The sequence below is a fragment of the Callionymus lyra genome, unplaced genomic scaffold, assembly GCF_982586985.1.
Source record: "Callionymus lyra unplaced genomic scaffold, fCalLyr1.hap1.1 HAP1_SCAFFOLD_48, whole genome shotgun sequence".
In the NCBI taxonomy this organism is placed as follows: domain Eukaryota; kingdom Metazoa; phylum Chordata; class Actinopteri; order Syngnathiformes; family Callionymidae; genus Callionymus; species Callionymus lyra.
The window spans coordinates 112,501-122,500 of NW_028258562.1; the positions used below are offsets into that span (position 1 = coordinate 112,501).

Here is a 10,000-nt window from a genome sequence, read left to right on the forward strand (position 1 = left end):
CGGTCATCCACTCCAACCTTGTCCGATTTTGAGGCACCAGGCTCGGCCACCGTCCGAGCCTTTTCACTCCCTCTCCTGTTATGGTGCCTCCCTATTAACCTCTAGGTGGTTGCGCTCGTGACATCAAAAAGACCACTTTTTTCAGAGCAGTCACACTCGGAAAAAAATTCTTTCGTCTGGCAAAAGAACCAGAGTTTTCAGCGGTCATCCACTCCAACCTTGTCCGATTTTGAGGCACCACGCTCGGCCACCGTCCGAGCCTTTTCACTCCCTCTCCTGTTATGGTGCCTCCCTATTAACCTCTAGGTGGTTGCGCTCGTGACATCAAAAAGACCACTTTTTTCAGAGCAGTCACACTCGGAAAAAATTTCTTTCGTCTGGCAAAAGAACCAGAGTTTTCAGCGGTCATCCACTCCAACCTTGTCCGATTTTGAGGCACCAGGCTCGGCCACCGTCCGAGCCTTTTCACTCCCTCTCCTGTTATGGTGCCTCCCTATTAACCTCTAGGTGGTTGCGCTCGTGACATCAAAAAGACCACTTTTTTCAGAGCAGTCACACTCGGGAAAAATTTCTTTCGTCTGGCAAAAGAACCAGAGTTATCAGCGGTCATCCACTCCAACCTTGTCCGACGTTGAGGCACCGATGTCGGCCAAGTTCTGAGCGTTCCACCGCCGAATGCCACTGGTCCTCAACACAGCGGACTTCCAATCCAACCTTGTCCGACTTTGAGGCACCGAAGTCGGCCTCAGCCCGAGCCTTCCCCCGCCGACCTCACTGGAGCCCGACATCCAGGGACCGGCGGAGGTCGCCCGCATGACCGCGGCAAAGTGTCTCAAAGTCGGGCACGACCGCTCGAGTCACCCGCCAACCCGGTCCGGGGCACCTCCAGGGACCGGCGGAGGTCGCCCGCATGACCGCGGCAAAGTGTCTCAAAGTCGGGCAGGACCGCTTGAGTCACCCGCCAACCCGGTCCGGGGCACCTCCAGGGACCGGCGGAGGTCGCCCGCATGACCGCGGCAAAGTGTCTCAAAGTCGGGCATGACCGCTTGAGTCACCCGCCAACCCGGTCCGGGGCACCTCCAGGGACCGGCGGAGGACGCCCGCATGACCGCGACAAAGTGTCTCAAAGTCGGGCATGACCGCTCGAGTCACCCGCCAACCCGGTCCGGGACACCTACAGGGACCGGCGGAGGTCGCCCGCATGACCGCGGCAAAGTGTCTCAAAGTCGGGCATGACCGCTTGAGTCACCCGCCAACCCGGTCCGGGGCACCTCCAGGGACCGGCGGAGGTCGCCCGCATGACCGCGGCAAAGTGTCTCAAAGTCGGGCATGACCGCTTGAGTCACCCGCCGACCCGGTCCGGGGAACCTCCAGGGACCGGCGGAGGACGCCCGCATGACCGCGACAAAGTGTCTCAAAGTCGGGCATGACCGCTCGAGTCACCCGCCAACCCGGTCCGGGGCACCTCCAGGGACCGGCGGAGGACGCCCGCATGACCGCGACAAAGTGTCTCAAAGTCGGGCACGACCGCTCGAGTCACCCGCCAACCCGGTCCGGGGCACCTCCAGGGACCGGCGGAGGACGCCCGCATGACCGCGACAAAGTGTCTCAAAGTCGGGCACGACCGTTCGAGTCACCCGCCAACCCGGTCCGGGGCACCTCCGGGGACCGGCGGAGGTCGCTCGCATGACCGCGACAAAGTGTCTCAAAGTCGGGCACGACCGCTCGAGTCACCCGCCAACCCGGTCCGGGGCACCTCCAGGGACCGGCGGAGGACGCCCGCATGACCGCGACAAAGTGTCTCAAAGTCGGGCATGACCGCTCGAGTCACCCGCCAACCCGGTCCGGGGCACCTCCAGGGACCGGCGGAGGAGGCCCGCATGACCGCGACAAAGTGTCTCAAAGTCGGGCATGACCGCTCGAGTCACCCGCCAACCCGGTCCGGGGCACCTCCGGGGACCGGCGGAGGACGCCCGCATGACCGCGACAAAGTGTCTCAAAGTCGGGCACGACCGCTCGAGTCACCCGCCAACCCGGTCCGGGGCACCTCCAGGGACCGGCGGAGGACGCCCGCATGACCGCGACAAAGTGTCTCAAAGTCGGGCACGACCGCTCGAGTCACCCGCCAACCCGGTCCGGGGCACCTCCAGGGACCGGCGGAGGACGCCCGCATGACCGCGGCAAAGTGTCTCAAAGTCGGGCATGACCGCTTGAGTCACCCGCCAACCCGGTCCGGGGCACCTCCGGGGACCGGCGGAGGACGCCCGCATGACCGCGACAAAGTGTCTCAAAGTCGGGCACGACCGCTCGAGTCACCCGCCAACCCGGTCCGGGGCACCTCCGGGGAGCAGTGGAGGTCGCTCGCATGACCGCGACAAAGTGTCTCAAAGTCGGGCATGACCGCTCGAGTCGCCCGCCATCCCGGTCCGGAGCTCAACACTTTGTCGTTTTTTCCACTCCCTCCCCATTAACCTCTAGGTGGTTGCGCTCGTGACATCAAAAAGACCACTTTTTGCAGAGCAGTCACACTCGGAAAAAATTCGTTTCGTCTGGCAAAAGAACCAGAGTTCTCAGCGGGCTTCCAGTCCAACCTTGTCCGATTTTGAGGCACCAGGCTCGGCCACAGTCCGAGCCCATTCACTCCCTCCCCTGTTGTACTCGCTCCCTATTAACCTCTAGGTGGTTGCGCTCGTGACATCAAAAAGACCACTTTTTGAGGAGCAGTCACACTTAGGAAAAATCCGTTTGCGCTCACACCATCCCTCCCCATTAACCTCTAGGTGGTTGCGCTCGTGACATCAAAAAGACCACTTTTTGAGGAGCAGTCACACTTAGGAAAAATCCGTTTGCGCTCACACCATCCCTCCCCATTAACCTCTAGGTGGTTGCGCTCGTGACATCAAAAAGACCACTTTTTGAGGAGCAGTCAGACACCGAGGTTTTCTGGATTTATGTCCGTTTTCCTGGTTCTCTGACTCGGGCACCTTGTGACCGACATCCCCCCCTTCCCTGGTTCTATTTTGCCGATACTTTGGTGAGTTTTCTACCCGCAAACCAAGCCCCCCAAGCCCGCCGCCTGGTGGGGGAGCATGCCGCCTGGCCCGGTTCTATTTTAGGTCACTTTGGTGAGTTTTCTACCCGCAAACCAAGCCCCCCAAGCCCGCCGCCTGGTGGGGGAAGAGGCCCCCTGGTCCCGGTTCTATTTTAGGACACTTTGGTGAGTTTTCTACCCGCAAACCAAGCCCCCCAAGCCCGCCGCCTGGTGGGGGAACATGCCCCCTGGTCCCGGTTCTATTTTAGGACACTTTGGTGAGTTTTCTACCCGCAAACCAAGCCCCCCAAGCCCGCCGCCTGGTGGGGGAACATGCCCCCTGGTCCCGGTTCTATTTTAGGACACTTTGGTGAGTTTTCTACCCGCAAACCAAGCCCCCCAAGCCCGCCGCCTGGTGGGGGAACATGCCCCCTGGTCCCGGTTCTATTTTAGGACACTTTGGTGAGTTTTCTACCCGCAAACCAAGCCCCCCAAGCCCGCCGCCTGGTGGGGGAACATGCCGCCTAGCCCGGTTCTATTTTAGGTCACTTTGGTGAGTTTTCTACCCGCAAACCAAGCCCCCCAAGCCCGCCGCCTGGTGGGGGAAGAGGCCCCCTGTTCCCGGTTCTATTTTAGGACACTTTGGTGAGTTTTCTACCCGCAAACCAAGCCCCCCAAGCCCGCCGCCTGGTGGGGGAACATGCCCCCTGGTCCTGGTTCTATTTTAGGACACTTTGGTGAGTTTTCTACCCGGAAACCAAGCCCCCCAAGCCCGCCACCTGGTGGGGGAAGAGGCCCCCTGGTCCCGGTTCTATTTTAGGACACTTTGGTGAGTTTTCTACCCACACTGCAGGTCCCCAAATGCCGCCATCTGGTGGGGGAACATGCCGCCTGCACCGGTTCTATTTTAAGTCACTTTGGTGAGTTTTCTGCCCACACTACGGGTCCCCAAATGCCGCCATCTGGTGGGGGAACATGCCGCCTGCACCGGTTCTATTTTAAGTCACTTTGGTGAGTTTTCTGCCCACACTACGGGTCCCCAAATGCCGCCATCTGGTGGGGGAACATGCCGCCTGCACCGGTTCTATTTTAAGTCACTTTGGTGAATTTTCTACCCACACTACGGGTCCCCAAATGCCGCCATCTGGTGGGGGAACATGCCGCCTGCACCGGTTCTATTTTAAGTCACTTTGGTGAGTTTTCTGCCCACACTACGGGTCCCCAAATGCCGCCATCTGGTGGGGGAACATGCCGCCTGCACCGGTTCTATTTTAAGTCACTTTGGTGAGTTTTCTGCCCACACTACGGGTCCCCAAATGCCGCCATCTGGTGGGGGAACATGCCGCCTGCACCGGTTCTATTTTAAGTCACTTTGGTGAGTTTTCTACCCACACTACGGGTCCCCAAATGCCGCCATCTGGTGGGGGAACATGCCGCCTGCACCGGTTCTATTTTAAGTCACTTTGGTGAGTTTTCTACCCACACTACGGGTCCCCAAATGCCGCCATCTGGTGGGGGAACATGCCGCCTGCACCGGTTCTATTTTAAGTCACTTTGGTGAGTTTTCTACCCACACTACGGGTCCCCAAATGCCGCCATCTGGTGGGGGAACATGCCGCCTGCACCGGTTCTATTTTAAGTCACTTTGGTGAGTTTTCTGCCCACACTACGGGTCCCCAAATGCCGCCACCTGGTGGGGGAACTGCCGCCTAGTCCCGGTTCTATTTTAGGTCACTTTTCTCACTTTCTGACCCACAAATAATGCCCCAAATGCCGCCGCCTGGTGGGGGGAACTGCCGCCTAGTCCCGGTTCTATTTTAGGTCACTTTTCTCACTTTCTGACCCACAAATAATGCCCCAAATGCCGCCGCCTGGTGGGGGGAACTGCCGCCTAGTCCCGGTTCTATTTTAGGTCACTTTTCTCACTTTCTGACCCACAAATAATGCCCCAAATGCCGCCGCCTGGTGGGGGGAACTGCCGCCTAGTCCCGGTTCTATTTTAGGTCACTTTTCTCACTTTCTGACCCACAAATAATGCCCCAAATGCCGCCGCCTGGTGGGGGGAACTGCCGCCTAGTCCCGGTTCTATTTTAGGTCACTTTTCTCACTTTCTGACCCACAAATAATGCCCCAAATGCCGCCGCCTGGTGGGGGGAACTGCCGCCTAGTCCCGGTTCTATTTTAGGTCACTTTTCTCACTTTCTGACCCACAAATAATGCCCCAAATGCCGCCGCCTGGTGGGGGGAACTGCCGCCTAGTCCCGGTTCTATTTTAGGTCACTTTTCTCACTTTCTGACCCACAAATAATGCCCCAAATGCCGCCGCCTGGTGGGGGGAACTGCCGCCTAGTCCCGGTTCTATTTTAGGTCACTTTTCTCACTTTCTGACCCACAAATAATGCCCCAAATGCCGCCGCCTGGTGGGGGGAACTGCCGCCTAGTCCCGGTTCTATTTTAGGTCACTTTTCTCACTTTCTGACCCACAAATAATGCCCCAAATGCCGCCGCCTGGTGGGGGGAACTGCCGCCTAGTCCCGGTTCTATTTTAGGTCACTTTTCTCACTTTCTGACCCACAAATAATGCCCCAAATGCCGCCGCCTGGTGGGGGGAACTGCCGCCTAGTCCCGGTTCTATTTTAGGTCACTTTTCTCACTTTCTGACCCACAAATAATGCCCCAAATGCCGCCGCCTGGTGGGGGGAACTGCCGCCTAGTCCCGGTTCTATTTTAGGTCACTTTTCTCACTTTCTGACCCACAAATAATGCCCCAAATGCCGCCGCCTGGTGGGGGGAACTGCCGCCTAGTCCCGGTTCTATTTTAGGTCACTTTTCTCACTTTCTGACCCACAAATAATGCCCCAAATGCCGCCGCCTGGTGGGGGGAACTGCCGCCTAGTCCCGGTTCTATTTTAGGTCACTTTTCTCACTTTCTGACCCACAAATAATGCCCCAAATGCCGCCGCCTGGTGGGGGGAACTGCCGCCTAGTCCCGGTTCTATTTTAGGTCACTTTTCTCACTTTCTGACCCACAAATAATGCCCCAAATGCCGCCGCCTGGTGGGGGGAACTGCCGCCTAGTCCCGGTTCTATTTTAGGTCACTTTTCTCACTTTCTGACCCACAAATAATGCCCCAAATGCCGCCGCCTGGTGGGGGGAACTGCCGCCTAGTCCCGGTTCTATTTTAGGTCACTTTTCTCACTTTCTGACCCACAAATAATGCCCCAAATGCCGCCGCCTGGTGGGGGGAACTGCCGCCTAGTCCCGGTTCTATTTTAAGTCACTTTTCTCACTTTCTGACCCACAAATAATGCCCCAAATGCCGCCGCCTGGTGGGGGGAACTGCCGCCTAGTCCCGGTTCTATTTTAGGTCACTTTTCTCACTTTCTGACCCACAAATAATGCCCCAAATGCCGCCGCCTGGTGGGGGGAACTGCCGCCTAGTCCCGGTTCTATTTTAGGTCACTTTTCTCACTTTCTGACCCACAAATAATGGCAAAAAAAAATGCTTACAGCACCCAGTATTCCCAGGCGGTCTCCCATCCAAGTACTAACTGGGCCCGACCCTGCTTGGCTTCCGAGATCAGACGAGATCGGGCTCATTCAGGGTGGTGTGGCCGTAAGCGAGGGAAGCGCTTGTGAAATGCCCCAAAGTGTTGAAAATGTTCCCCAGGCCCCTGGTTCCCCATCCCCGCAGGAGGAGGCTCCCCAGGCCCCCTGGTTCCCCATCCCCGCAGGAGGAGGCTCCCCAGGCCCCCTGGTGCAGGAGGAGGCTCCCCAGGCCCCTGGTTCCCCATCCCCGCAGGAGGAGGCTCCCCAGGCCCCCTGGTTCCCCATCCCCGCAGGAGGAGGCTCCCCAGGCCCCCTGGTGCAGGAGGAGGCTCCCCAGGCCCCTGGTTCCCCATCCCCGCAGGAGGAGGCTCCCCAGGCCCCCTGGTTCCCCATCCCCGCAGGAGGAGGCTCCCCAGGCCCCATGGTTCCCCATCACCGCAGGAGGAGGCTCCCCAGGCCCCCTGGTTCCCCATCCCCGCAGGAGGAGGCTCCCCAGGCCCCCTGGTGCAGGAGGAGGCTCCCCAGGCCCCCTGGTTCCCCATCCCCGCAGGAGGAGGCTCCCCAGGCCCCCTGGTTCTCCATGCCCGCAGGAGGAGGCTCCCCAGGCCCCTGGTTCCCCATGACCGCAGGAGGAGGCTCCCCAGGCCCCCTGGTTCTCCATCCCCGCAGGAGGAGGCTCCCCAGGCCCCCTGGTTCTCCATGCCCGCAGGAGGAGGCTCCCCAGGCCCCCTGGTTCTCCATCCCCGCAGGAGGAGGCTCCCCAGGCCCCCTGGTTCTCCATCCCCGCAGGAGGAGGCTCCCCAGGCCCCCATGTTCTCCATGCCCGCAGGAGGAGGCTCCCCAGGCCCCTTGGTTCTCCATCCCCGCAGGAGGAGGCTCCCCAGGCCCCTGGTTCTCCATCCCCGCAGGAGGAGGCTCCCCAGGCGCCCTGGTTCTCCATCCCCGCAGGAGGAGGCTCCCCAGGCCCCCTGGTTCTCCATGCCCGCAGGAGGAGGCTCCCCAGGCCCCCTGGTTCTCCATCACCGCAGGAGGAGGCTCCCCAGGCCCCCTGGTTCCCCATCCCCGCAGGAGGAGGCTCCCCAGGCCCCCTGGTTCTCCATGCCCGCAGGAGGAGGCTCCCCAGGCCCCCTGGTTCTCCATCCCCGCAGGAGGAGGCTCCCCAGGCCCCTGGTTCTCCATCCCCGCAGGAGGAGGCTCCCCAGGCCCCCTGGTTCTCCATCCCCGCAGGAGGAGGCTCCCCAGGCCCCCTGGTTCTCCATCCCCGCAGGAGGAGGCTCCCCAGGCCCCCTGGTTCTCCATGCCCGCAGGAGGAGGCTCCCCAGGCCCCCTGGTTGGGAGAGGGGGAAAAAGAGCAAAGTGTTTAAAAATGCCCCAAAGTGTTGAATAATGTTCCCCAGGCCCCTGGTTCCCCATCCCCGCAGGAGGAGGCTCCCCAGGCCCCCTGGTTGGGAGAGGGGGAAAAAGAGCAAAGTGTTTAAAAATGCCCCAAAGTGTTGAAAATGTTCCCCAGGCCCCTGGTTCCCCATCCCCGCAGGAGGAGGCTCCCAAGGCCCCCTGGTTGGGAGAGGGGGAAAAAGAGCAAAGTGTTTAAAAATGCCCCAAAGTGTTGAAAATGTTCCCCAGGCCCCTGGTTCCCCATCCCCGCAGGAGGAGGCTCCCCAGGCCCCCTGGTTGGGAGAGGGGGAAAAAGAGCAAAGTGTTTAAAAATGCCCCAAAGTGTTGAAAATGTTCCCCAGGCCCCTGGTTCCCCATCCCCGCAGGAGGAGGCTCCCCAGGCCCCCTGGTTGGGAGAGGGGGAAAAAGAGCAAAGTGTTTAAAAATGCCCCAAAGTGTTGAAAATGTTCCCCAGGCCCCTGGTTCCCCATCCCCGCAGGAGGAGGCTCCCAAGGCCCCCTGGTTGGGAGAGGGGGAAAAAGAGCAAAGTGTTTAAAAATGCCCCAAAGTGTTGAAAATGTTCCCCAGGCCCCTGGTTCCCCATCCCCGCAGGAGGAGGCTCCCCAGGCCCCCTGGTTGGGAGAGGGGGAAAAAGAGCAAAGTGTTTAAAAATGCCCCAAAGTGTTGAAAATGTTCCCCAGGCCCCTGGTTCCCCATCCCCGCAGGAGGAGGCTCCCCAGGCCCCCTGGTTGGGAGAGGGGGGAAAAAGACCAAAGTGTTTAAAAATGCCCCAAAGTGTTGAAAATGTTCCCCAGGCCCCTGGTTCCCCATCCCCGCAGGAGGAGGCTCCCCAGGCCCCCTGGTTGGGAGAGGGGGAAAAAGAGCAAAGTGTTTAAAAATGCCCCAAAGTGTTGAAAATGTTCCCCAGGCCCCTGGTTCCCCATCCCCGCAGGAGGAGGCTCCCCAGGCCCCCTGGTTGGGAGAGGGGGAAAAAGAGCAAAGTGTTTAAAAATGCCCCAAAGTGTTGAAAATGTTCCCCAGGCCCCTGGTTCCCCATCCCCGCAGGAGGAGGCTCCCCAGGCCCCCTGGTTGGGAGAGGGGGAAAAAGAGCAAAGTGTTTAAAAATGCCCCAAAGTGTTGAAAATGTTCCCCAGGCCCCTGGTTCCCCATCCCCGCAGGAGGAGGCTCCCCAGGCCCCCTGGTTGGGAGAGGGGGAAAAAGAGCAAAGTGTTTAAAAATGCCCCAAAGTGTTGAAAATGTTCCCCAGGCCCCTGGTTCCCCATCCCCGCAGGAGGAGGCTCCCCAGGCCCCCTGGTTGGGAGAGGGGGAAAAAGAGCAAAGTGTTTAAAAATGCCCCAAAGTGTTGAAAATGTTCCCCGGCCTCCTGGTACCCCATCCCCGCATGAGGATGTCACCCAGGCCCCTGGTTCTCCATCCCCGCAGGAGGAGGGATTGTGGGTGGGAGAGGGAAAAAAAGGCTAAAGTGTTTAAAAATGCCCCAAAGTGTTGAAAATGTTCCCCGGCCTCCTGGTACCCCATCCCCGCATGAGGATGTCACCCAGGCCCCTGGTTCTCCATCCCCGCAGGAGGAGGGATTGTGGGTGGGAGAGGGGAAAAAAAGAGCAAAGTGTTTAAAAATGCCCCAAAGTGTTGAAAATGTTCCCCAGCCTCCTGGTACCCCATCCCCGCATGAGGATGTCACCCAGGCCCCTGGTTCTCCATCCCCGCAGGAGGAGGGATTGTGGGTGGGAGAGGGAAAAAAAGGCTAAAGTGTTTAAAAATGCCCCAAAGTGTTGAAAATGTTCCCCGGCCTCCTGGTACCCCATCCCCGCATGAGGATGTCACCCAGGCCCCTGGTTCTCCATCCCCGCAGGAGGAGGGATTGTGGGTGGGAGAGGGAAAAAAAGAGCAAAGTGTTTGAAAATGCCCCAAAGTGTTGAAAATGTTCCCCGGCCTCCTGGTACCCCATCCCCGCCTGAGGATGTCACCCAGGCCCCTGGTTCTCCATCCCCGCAGCAGGAGGGATTGTGGGTGGGAGAGGGAAA

General features: G+C 59.5%; 1 non-coding gene across 1 annotated transcript; it reads right to left on the reverse strand.

The window, feature by feature from the left end:
* Positions 1–6,535: 6,535 nt before the first annotated feature.
* Positions 6,536–6,654, reverse strand: LOC148058692 (5S ribosomal RNA). The gene has a single exon (XR_015709608.1). It is a non-coding gene; the product is annotated as a 5S ribosomal RNA (ribosomal RNA).
* Positions 6,655–10,000: the final 3,346 nt, after the last annotated feature.